At 42.6% G+C, this 12,379-nt stretch overlaps 1 protein-coding gene across 1 annotated transcript in view; it reads right to left on the reverse strand.

Annotated features, from left to right (window-relative positions):
- The window catches only part of arhgap39 (Rho GTPase activating protein 39), a 178,249-nt gene that overhangs the window by 163,495 nt on the left and 2,375 nt on the right, over nucleotides 1-12,379 (reverse strand).

Raw genomic sequence — 12,379 nt, forward strand, 5'->3', positions numbered from 1 at the left:
ATACACCACTAAAAAAATTAGCGGAAGTTACAGCTAAAACCTAAACAGATAACTTTTAGTATTGACTCCAGTACTCCAGCTACTGATACTACTGAAAAAATTCAAAGGCAATCATAAACAGCAGCGAGCCAGCACTTCTATCCAAAGAGAAAGGAAGGGAACAAAAAAAGAAGAAAAAAGATAATTTATTTTCACAGCCATACAATCTTTCAGATGTGTCACAAGCAGTCATGCGCAGCATGGCAGTTTTGACTTATGTTTAAAATTTTAAACAAACTAATTCCGAACAATTTATCAAAATTAACATCACCTCTGTCGTTTTTACAAAGTGAAAATATCAGCTATATGTTTTAGTTTTAAAGAATGCACGAATTCGGAAGGTTTGAAGTTAAACAGACACGTGCTGAAAAGCATTATGGGAAAATTCAAATGACCTGCTCTCATTACTCCCCCACACCCCACCCCCCCACCCCCGTCAAAAATGCAGAGAACACTGCCATCTACTGGATGGGAGTGTAAATAGACCAACTGTAATTTGTGTGTGAAGTTTCAAATCCCGCAAGACTGTCAGGAGTTCGTATTGAGACTGTCTGATCAGACTGGAATTTAACCGCTCCATATGAACAACAGCATTAACGTCATCCCAACATAAAACTCTTTGTATATATAGGATTATAGTTGTAGTACATGTTACCAATAAGTATCTGGTGATGGGTCACTTTCTAACCATCGTGTTAAGTGGTCAGTGACGGATCACTATATAGCTATTGTACATAATTACACGTCATTCTGTGTTGTAACACTCACATTTGTCTCTTGCAGAATAAACGTGTGAGCATTGCTCGCTGGCAAGTTGAGTAAAGAGTTTGGCACTCATTTATGACCTTACCCGCACATTCGCCTCTCTTTCAAGCAGTACCGAAGCCATGGTCCTTCAGAACATGAAAACACTTGCTGTCCGCCAGGAGAACATCATGGTAGCTTACGTCCAACTTCACAATATGCGACAGGACAGGGATGAACTTAGAACATTCACCACCCACTTAAGAGGACAGGCTCGTGTATGCAATTTCTCAATTACATGGCCCAAACCTGGCTGTGCAAAGGATGTGGACTATAGTGATGATATGATACAAGATGCACTGATACCTGGAATCTGTGATGATGAAATCCGTCTAGACATCCTTGGCCAATCTAATCAGAAATTGAAATTAGAGGACACTATTCAAGCGTTCGAGGCCAAGGAAAGCGGCAAGCACTCGGCTGGGCGCCTCTTCCTGGGTAGTGACACAGCTACTGCAGCAGCCACCAGGTCCTACAGGTGTCAGGAGAGGTCACGTTTACAGACCAGGAGTAGCAGCACTCCTCATCTCAACCAGGGCAACCCCCCGTGTGACTATTGTGGCAGGCAACGTCATTCTGGCAGTAGGAAGGAACGCATGAAGGCATGCCCCACCTATAATCACAAATGCACTAAGTGCGGTCTACTGCATCACCATGAGAGTGTCTGTCTCTGCTTCCAGCGGCAAAAAGCACCTGAGTCCACCCCAGCCCCAGGTGGGGCCACAGCAGTGTTTGAAACCCTGTGCTCCATTGAGGCCCTCTCCTCAGGCTACACTACTCGCCAACCTCCCGATGACCCCACAGTGGCCCAAACTATCAAACGGGAACATCATGTGTTTAATGAACTGTGTGAGGCATGGGAAAAGCGTACATCTGACCACCAGCCCTTCATAGAGGTCTCTGTCCAGGCAGTCCCCTCGGACACCAGTGATATTGGCCTTGTCCCCACATTCCTTAGCCCCTCCATGCCTGTCACTGTCCCCGTTATAGCGGACACAGGGTGCCAGTCCTGCCTTACTGGTGAGTCAGTCCTGTTGAAGCTTGGGTTACAGTCCCGACATCTGATCCCCACTACAATGAAGCTGTCTGTGGTCAACAGCCAATCAATTAACATACTAGGAGCTATACCTCTCCGTATATCAGGCACCTCCCCAGCTGGTGATCCACGCACTACTCATCAGCTTGTTTATATCACACCATCAACTAACAGATTCTTCCTGTTCAAACAGGCCTGTGTCACGCTTGGAATCATCCCCTCCAGTTTCCCAACTGTTGGTGCGGCACACTCTCTCACTAGTCATACCGAGCCCACTTCACGTGATGCTACTGTACCGCTCAATGAAAAACTGTGTGATTGCCCTTGACGACAGGCTCCACCCCCACGCCATACATCTCTTCCATTCCCTGCCACTGAGGAAAATCGCGATAGACTGGGGAAGTGGCTGCTGGACTACTATGCATCAAGCACATTCAATGTCTGTCAACATCAGCCCCTCCCCATGATGTCAGTCCCCCCATGCACCTCATGACAGATCCAGATGCTACACCAGTGGCCCATCATACCCCCATCCCGGTCCCAATACATTGGCAGGAAGAGGTCAAGACGGGCCTTGAGCAAGACGTCCATCTAGGAGTCATCGAACCTGTACCAGTGGGAACGCCTGTAACATGGTGTCATCAGATGGTTGTGTGCCCAAAGAAATCAGGCAAGCCCCGATGCACAGTGGACTTCCGGCACGTAATCGCCACGCTACCAGAGAAACACACCACACCCAGTCGCCATTCCACCAGGCTCACGGCATTCCACCAAACACTATGAAAATGGCGTTCGATTCCTGGAATGGGTATCATAGTATCCTGCTGCACAAGGAGGACAGGCACTTGACAACGTTTATTACACCCTGAGGTCGATATCGATACCGTGTACCCCCCCCCCCCCCCCCAAGGCTACGTTGCCTCAAGTGATGCATACAGTCGGCGCTTCAATGAATTCGTCACCAACATCCCTCATAAGGTGAAGATCATCAGTGACACTCTGATGTGGGTGGATGATATCCATGGCATCTTCTTCCAGGCTGTTGACTGACTTGACACCTGTGGATGTAATGGCGTCATTCTGAACCCCACCAACTTCGTATTTGCCAAAGAGTCTGTCAAGTTTGCGAGCTTCCAAATTGGCCCTACAACAGTGCGACCCTGCCATAAATCTATTGAGGCCATTCAGAACTTCCCGATCCCAAAAAACATTACGGACATGCGTAACTGGTTTGGGTTGGTCAATCAGGTGTCATATGCCTTGCATCTGCAGAGAGAATGCAGCCATTCCACCAGTTCCTGAAACCGGGAATCAGGTTTGACTGGACCGACAACATGAACAGGCTGTTTGAGGAAACCAAAGCCCTCATCATCAACGAGATCAAAAAGGGTGTAGACATTTTTGACAAATCTAAACCCACATGTCTGGCCACAGACTGGAGCAAGGATGGCTTAGGGTTTTGGCTCTTCCAAAAGTATTGCCCATGCATGCCCCTCATCGCAGTCATTCTGCTGCCCAGATGGAGTCCCCCCAGTCGGCAGCAGATTTACTTCAGGCGCAGAGTCCAGGTATCGAAGGGGAAGCATTAGCCGTTGTGGACTCCCTGGACAAGGCCCGCCATTTTGTCATTGGTTGCCCCGAACTCATCATAGCCGTCGATCACAAACCCCTCCTTAAGGTGCTAGGTGACAGGCAATTGGATGACATCCCAAATCCTGACTTGGGAAAGCTGAAGGAGAAGACCCTGCACTACTGCTTTCACATTGTTCACATCCCTGGAGCCTGCATGCTGCTACAAATGCCCTGTCCAGACACCCAGTTGGGAGGCCATCACACTTGGAGCTACCTGATGACTTGTCTGCTTTGTGCATCACACCAACCCTACACCCCGATGTCCTGGCCCAACTATGTTGTATCGACACGATGATCTCTGAGGTATGCTCTTATAACTCCACTGATAACACAGTGATCAAATCAGTCTCATGGGATGATGTCCGCCTGGCCACCTTGAGTGATCCAACTATGGTGGAATTACTGAATCTCATCTCATGGTTTCCCAGAGTTTAAGACATGCCTCCCCCCAGCACTCAGACCATACCATCAATATAGGAAATATCTGAGCAGTTTTGACAGTGTCACCCTCTACCATGACCGAGTCATCATCCCGGTGTCCCTGCACAATAGGGTGCTTGAGGCCCTCCACTCAGCCCATCAAGGCATCACCCAGATGTGCTCCAGGGCAGAGTCCTTCTTCTGGCCAGGTATGACCCCTGCTATCACAGAGCTACAAGAACAATGCACTGCCTGCAACCGCATGGCTCCTTCTCAGCTTGGTGCTCCTCCCACGCCCCCCTTACTGCCTGTGTACCTGTTCCAATGTGTTGCGGCTGATTACTTCTCACACCAAGGCAGACACTTCCTCATGATGGTTGATCGCTACAGCAACTGGCCAATGGTGGAGGAAAGTGCCAACAGAGTATTGTGCTTGATCACAGCCCTTCGTTGCACATCTGTCACCTATGGAACTGCAGAGGAATTGTCATCTGATGTTGGACCAGAGTTCACGACACTCTCAACAGAACACTTCCTTAGTGATTGGCACGTCCAACACCACCTCTCCTCTGTGGCATTTCCTCACAGAAACTGTCGTGCGGAGGTGGGTGTCAAAACTATCAAATGCATGATAACTGACAATATAGTTAATGGGTCGTTGAACACTGACAAATTTCAAAGAGCCATGTTGCAATATCGTAATACGCCAGACCGAGACACCCATCTCTCCCCAGCCATGTGCCTTTTTGGAAGACCCATATGGGATTTCATTCCCATCCATCCAGGCGTTCGACACTTGTAGCCAGAGAGGAAGCGTTGCGCAATCGCCACATGCATGATGCCGAACGCCTCTCCGAACACACATGCACATTACCCCCCTTAAAGGTTGGTGACCATGTCTGCATCCAAAACCAAACCGGCCCTCACCCAACCAAGTGGGACAAGACCGGTATTGTCATCGAAGTGCAACAGTTTAATCAGTACGTGATTTGGGTTGATGGATCAGGCCATGTCACTCTGTGTAATCGCCAGTTTCTACGGCAATACACTCCAGTTGTCCGGTAGATCACTTGATGATGGCCCCTGGTCTGCCACTGATGGCCCAGTCTGACAAGACCCACGAAGCTCCGCCCGAGCAGATGCTTCGCAGGCCACCTGCAGCTCAGATCCTGGCAGTCCCAGGGCCTGCCGATACTCCTCCTGCAGGTACGGTGGAGCCTACCCCACTGGATTGCTCACCAAGAGTGTCCACACCGCAGTCGCCAGGCCCTTCCCCGCTGCAGACCGATTGTGTCCCATTCTCTGGACGCATGCCCCGAGCCCTCAGAGCTCTCCAGGACTTCAACTCACCGGGACTCAAGGAGGATGTACTCCCAACCACTGCTGCTGGGCGTTGTACCCGCCATGGCCTGCCCCCTCCCCTTTAGCTTATATAGAGGGCACTGTAATGCCCGGGGAGAGGGTAGTCTATCCTTGTGACCCTTCTGAATCCTGTTCCGCTTGCCCTGCCCCCATACATAGCCTGCCCATTCACTGTCCATTGTCCTTTTTCATTTAAATTTGAGACACTTATTTTATGACTACCACTGATTGTGCTTCAAATATCAGTCTTTGTCATATCGTTCCAAAGACTTGGGGGCAAATAGGATTATAGTTGTAGTATATGTTACCGATAAGTATCTGGTGATGTGTCACTTTCTCACCATCGTGCTAAGTGGTCAGTGATGGATCACTGTATAGCTATTGTACATAATTACATGTTGTTCTGTGTTATAACACCCACATTTGTCTCTTGCAGAGTAAACGTGTGAGCATTGCTCGCTGGCAAGTTGAATAAAGAGTTTGGCACTCATTTAGTATACTGTGCCTAAAACTCTCGTGAATATATGATCTGGGTTTATATACGTTGTTATTGTTTTCAATTTTTTTTCATTTATATTGTGCCAAATCACAACAGAGTTGCCTCAAGGCGCTTCACACAAGTAAGGTCTAACCTTACGAACCCCAGAGCAACAGTGGTAAGGTAAAACTCCCTCTGAGGAAGAAACCTCAAGCAGACCAGACTCAAAGGGGTGACCCTCTGCTTGGGCCATGCTACAGACATAAATTACAGAACAATTCACAAAATGAATATACAGGAAATGCTGTTGGTGCACAGGACAGGAGGGTCACCAGCACAAATACAACTCCCATCTCTAGATGGAGCTGCACCTTAAACAGAGAGAAAAAACAGAAGCAGGCATCAGAAAGACAAGAAATACTGTATAATTTGCCAGCAATAATCAACAAGAAAAACGGAAATACTAAGGTGATTGCCGGCCACTAGCCCTAAGCTTCACTAAAAGACCCAGAATTTAGATAAAGTTGAGGCCACAGCACGGTCCGTTTACTAATAAAATGAATTAAAAGGTAAAAAGCATAAACTTTCTGCTTCATGTCAAAGGTCTGGCTGCAGCATTTTGAACCAATTGGAGAGCCCTAATGCTAGACTGTGGTAAACCAGAAACCAGAAAATTGCAGTAGTCCAATCTAGAAGAGATAAACACATGGATCAAGGTCTCAGTATCAGCCGTAGACAGGATGGGATGAATCTTCGCTATATTTCGCAGGTGGAAGAAAGCAGTCCTCGTAATATTTCTAATGTGGAGGTCAAAGGACAATGTAGGATCAAAAATTACCCCAAGGTTCCTCACTTTGTCAGTGTGATGTATGACACACGAGCCTAGGCTGAGCGTTAACTGGTCAAATTGATGCCATTGTCTCACTGGACCAAGAACAGGGCTGTGAAATGAAAATTTTGAAATCTGAGGAAAACTTGCAGGAGGTCTGGATGGCGCAGCCCCTCAAGAGTCGGGGTTTAGGGCCCGTGGGGCCCCAGAAACCAAGTACATTTTGTATCTAATGATACATTTTCAGCATCTCCTGGAAGAAAAAAATCTCAAAAGAAGTGCATATTTAAATGACCCTGTATTCCACCTTTCATTTGAACAGTCAATGATCATGTTGAAATAACAGAATATGACACAGAATATGACATGGAAGTAGGACCTGGAATGATTTTCCTTTTAATTGTAAACCAAATTATGCATTAACTCAGAACAATTAAATTACATGAAATTCATGAAGACTGAAAAGACTGTTAAAGCATTTCAAAAACCAGAGCTGAAGCTTGGAGAATATTTGAAAATCAGGGTCAAATATCAATAACATACCTTATAGTAAAAAAGCCGCATATATTCTTGTGTAAATTCCTGTAAATCCACTCAAAGCCACAATGTTTTTTTTTCCAATCAAAGAAAGTCGAGATTAATTTTAAAAAGTCATATAATCTTGTATGAAATCCTGTTTGAACAGCACGTTTTTTTTCCAGAGACAAAAAATTCTCACCGTGTTTCTTGAGGGCACAAGATGCAGTGAGCTTTTCCAGTTTATTTTATCTGCATTCATGACGAACTTTAAATTCAATGTAGCGCCAATTCCACGGATTCTTGTCTGAATAAAAACTTTTTCAAACTGTCTTTCTCGCCATCCTCCCTCTCTCTGACGTCGCTGTGTGACACAGACATGCCGCAAAATTCTTTTAAAAGCTTGATCGTTCTTAAAGTATGCGATGTCCACATGCTACATTAGCTTAAAGAACAGCGTCATGGAGCATCGCCGTAGCAACCAATCAGTCCCGCTTTATGACAACTGTCACAACAGCCACGCATTTTTTGTGAGAGTGGCATTTTTTTCCATGGATTTCCTCGAATCCGAGGACACAGATTTGTATCTGTAACATACAGACAGTGTCCACGGACGTCTAAAACTTGCACAATGTTGTAAAAAAAGAACGCTTTATGATAGGCAGTTTAAGAACTCAGTGATGATCACGATTACAGAGTACAACACTAACACCCCCATCTGAGGAATTCCTCGGATCTGAGGAATTCGAGTTTTCACAATCCTGCAAGAACCATCATTTCAGTCTTATCAGAGTTTAAAAGTATGAAGTTTCTAGACATCCAACTTCTCACTGATGCCAAGGCAATCTTCTAAGGTTTGTTTTATGTAACCTGCGAGAAGCTCAGGTTGTTTCTCCATTATTTACAGTGGACGGGGAATCGTGGTGAGCCACGAGCACTTCCTGTTCATCTCATTCTGTAGGAAACTGAAGTTTGCTCTTTAACATCCTGCTTATTGTCCTTTACAGCACTGTTTGTTCCAGAGTAATATATGTAAAATGTTTGAAATTCGGTTTGTGTTTATGAAGTTCCACACAGGTTAAACGTAGCCAACACGGAATATTTGTTTGAGCAAGTTTTCTTAAAAAGTTATGAAAGGCATAAAAATTACATTTTGGTTGTATAATGTTCATTTGCAATTGTCATCATGTAGTTTCTCAGTGTTATTTTGAATGCAGCAACTCTCGGGTGCGTAAGGGATTATGGGATATCTCAATGGGGCGAATTGTGGTACTTTAAAATGATATACTGTCGTGAAACTGAAATAAACCATAAAACATATTCCAAAATATTTTACAAAGAATGATGTTGATATTGATAATAAAAATGAAATTGTTAATTAATTTTGTGATTATTTCATAAATATTGGCCCTACCTTGTCACAGCAAATTCCATATGGACATTTTGATAGAGAAACAGTATTAGACAATGTTAGCAGTGTTTTTCTGGAAGAAGTACAAGTGAATGAAATTTTGACTGTTGTCCAGAAATGTGCCAATAAAAAAATTAACTGATTATACAGATATAAATATGTCACTGATAAAGAAAATATAGGTGAACTCATTGATCCTTTACATACAGTACTGTATATCTGCAATGTATCATTTAGTTCAGGGATATTGCCGGATGCCATGAAAACTGCCAAAATAATCCCACATTTTAAAAAGGGAAATAAACATGATTTTTCGAATTACAGAGCCATATCATTACATCCACAGTTCTCTAAAATTCTGAGAAGTTATTTGTGAATAGGCTGATACATTTTAAATAATACAATATTTTAAGTAACTCTCAACATAGATTTCATTCTAATCACTCAACTGCTACAGCAGTTATGGAATTGAATGGGGATATTTCAAATGCTATGGATAAAAAGCATTAATTTGTAAGTATCTTTGTAGACCTTCAAAAAGCAGTTCATACTTTGGATCACACAATACTGTTGCATAAATTATATAAATATGGTATAAGAGGTGTGGCACATGAGTGGGTTACCAGCTATTTAATAAATAGAAATCAGTTTGTTGAAGTTAACAACATAAAATAAAAAAATATGATATTGTTTGTGAGGATCAGTCCTTGGGCCAATACTTTTTCTGCTTTATGTAAATATTATCGTGTCTGTCTTGAAATTACTTAAGTGTATCTGTTTGCAGACATACCACTTTAGTTATTCTGGAGAAAATATAAAAGATATAATGCAATAGTAGAGAAAGAATTTCAGAAAACTATGAAATGGTTTAATGCTAAGAGAGTGTCTTTAAATATTAGTAAAAAGTAAGTTCATGTTTTTTGTAATAAAAAGAAAGAACTGATGTATCGTTATTGGTTCAAGGATCAGCGACTGAGAGAGTACATGAGATAAAGTTTTTAGGTGTTATGATCGATGAACACTTGTCATGGAAATTCCACATTGATAATGTCAAAGTAAAGGTAACCAAATTAATAGCTGTGTTACATAAAGTTAAGATTCTCTAATAAAAGTGCACTGTTTCTAATGTATTGATTGTTCCATATCTGACCTATTGTACTGAAGCATGGGGAAGTGCATGTAAAACCTATGTTAACCCACTTTTCCTTTTACAGAAAAGGGTAATTAGAGTCATCAGTGGAAGTGGACATAGAGATCCAACAAATCCATTATTTAAAGAATTAAAGACCTTGAAATTTAATGAATTGGTTGAATACAACCCTCTAAAAGTTATGTATAAAGCTCATAAAGAAAAATTACAATTTGCAAAACAAATTTGCTAAAACAGAAAGTAAATATCAACTAAAAGGAACTGAGTCCATTTATGTATTTAAAAAAATTGAAGTCTTCTCTTTGCAAAAAAAAAAAATAACTGTAGAGTAGTACTGTTGTTTATTATTATTTATTGTTTTATTATTGTTATTATTGTTATGATTATTCGTCATATTATTTGTCATGTAATATTTTGAAACTGATTAGATGTCTGTGTGAGCAGCTTAGATGAACTGGGGCTGTTGATTTTGTGTTTTAAAGGGGGCAGATATGATAAGCTGTTGCTTCTTTCTGCTCCTTTTCATTCATGATGAATGCTGCTGTTGCATTTGCCTTTTAAATTAACTAAATAAATAAATAATGAAATAATGAAATGAAATGAAAATAAACAAAAAAAAAACAAACATGTCAATTGTGACACCTCCTGTAAAGTTACTGGAACTTGTTGGTTTTTACAATGGTTGTGAACTGTGATCCACTTATATTCAGACGTTCTGAATATCTTGGTCTATTTACACTCCCATCCAGTCGTTGCTGTTATTTTCCCTAAACTGTCTGGAATTAAACCATGAGTGAAAGGTGCTTTGCCACTCTGTGAGTATCGGCATATTGAAAGCAAATGACGTTTTTTTTTCTTCTTTTTTACAATAGCAGCTGGTCCAGCCACTTTTACAGTGGGAGGACTGAGCTTCTCACAGCAGTCTCTTTATTGCAAAGCACACAACAGAAACTAATGACCCAGTCACACAGCACTTAACAAAGGGCAACAAAGCCCAAACGAACAAGAAATCTGGACTTTCGCTGACTTTTGTGGCATCGTTTAACCTTCACGCAGCTTCGTTCCTGCAGCTGGCGCTTCGTCAGGATTTTTAAACTGTTGAAAAATTTGAACAAAGGGCAACAAAAACCTCAATTCATCCGTGTTTCGTTTTGCTGTCGTTCTTGATGTTTTTTAATCCTTTGTTTAGTTTTTGTAACGTTATTGTTTAGTTTGACTTCGTTCAACCAGCTGGATGTTTTCATAGAGTACAGAAGCCGGTTTGTGAGCACTGCTGTTGCTGCATTCATGTACCATCGAAAATTACAGGGCAAACTCAGCCTGTTTGCTTGGATTTTTTTATCTGGGTGGGGGGTTCAACTTCAATGGGTTCAGGCACCTTATACAGGGAAGAATTAATCTTTTGTGTGGATACAATTAATTATTTTGCCACAAGCAACTGCTGAATTTGAACCAACAAAAAAGATGTGTAATTTCCGACAGTACTTGAACGCAGCGGCAGCGAGAGCAGCTGCTCCTGCGTGCGCTTATTTATTTATTTATTTTATTAAATATAACAATATGAGTGTAGGAATGACAATCCAGCCCTTATGTACATGTGGCAACAGGTAGATAATTCAAATGATTATATATAAAGAGGTGTTCTGCAAGGCAGAATTCACATTGTGGATCATCTGTAGCTGGTGGAAACAACCGCACATGGGGAGTCAATGCACATTCACATGGACTGATCAATTTACTGCTCTGATATATTCAGTCATCTTTACACTTATATTAATTCCCTGTTTTAAATCAATATATATATATATACAAGTATATATGGCTTAGTAACGTAATACAGTGATAGAGCAGTGACCACGGCACACCAGTTTTTTTTTTGTTTTGTTTTTTTTAATTGGAGCAAGACAGAGTGTGCAGCGTGTCGTCAGACAGTGAGATTCTGATGACGAAGGAGATGATCCTTCTTTGTTCTGGACGAGGTACCAGAGCAGGTGGGTCACCGACGTGCACACAGATCTCCACAGCTTCTGTTGCAGTTTCTCCAGGACTCAGGCCGCTATGAGCTCCGTCCCAGCACCGAGTCCTGGAACACAGAGATGGAGACACACACTGCTCCAGCAGTGACTCCAGGTGCGTTTCGTTTAAAGCATCGAGATCGTTAGCTTCAGTTTTGTTTAGTTCCTCTTTCGTCCCTTTTGTGCTCTTACTTTGCAGGCTATTTGGTTATAAAGCTCTTTCGTCCACCTTTTCTCAATGAATTGTGACTTTTTAACTTTTTTCCCTTCATTCAGGAATCATTGTGTGCCGTGCGACTGGACCATAACATGTAGGATTTTAGGTTTACAATGTTTCTGACTGTTCAGCTTTATCTCTATGCCAGCAAAAAAAAAGTAAGCGGACTGAAAGTTATCAGAACGAAATTTAGCGGAAGCTAATTGGTCCGCTGGTGGTTTTCAAACTTAGCTGAAAAGCTAATCTGCTAACAAAAATGAAAAATGTTAGCTTTGCTAATTAGCAGTTAGCGGATTAGCAGAACTGTGCCCACCACTGCCAGCATCCGGTCCTTGCCTCGTGATTCAACATCCTGTTCCTGCATCATGATCCAACATCCGGTCCCTTTATCCTGTCCCAGCTTCTTGTCCCTGCATCATGATCAAACATCCTGTCCCTGCATCCCATCCATCCCGTCCCAGCATCCAGTC

This window comes from Thalassophryne amazonica, chromosome 10 (assembly GCF_902500255.1).
Source record: "Thalassophryne amazonica chromosome 10, fThaAma1.1, whole genome shotgun sequence".
In the NCBI taxonomy this organism is placed as follows: domain Eukaryota; kingdom Metazoa; phylum Chordata; class Actinopteri; order Batrachoidiformes; family Batrachoididae; genus Thalassophryne; species Thalassophryne amazonica.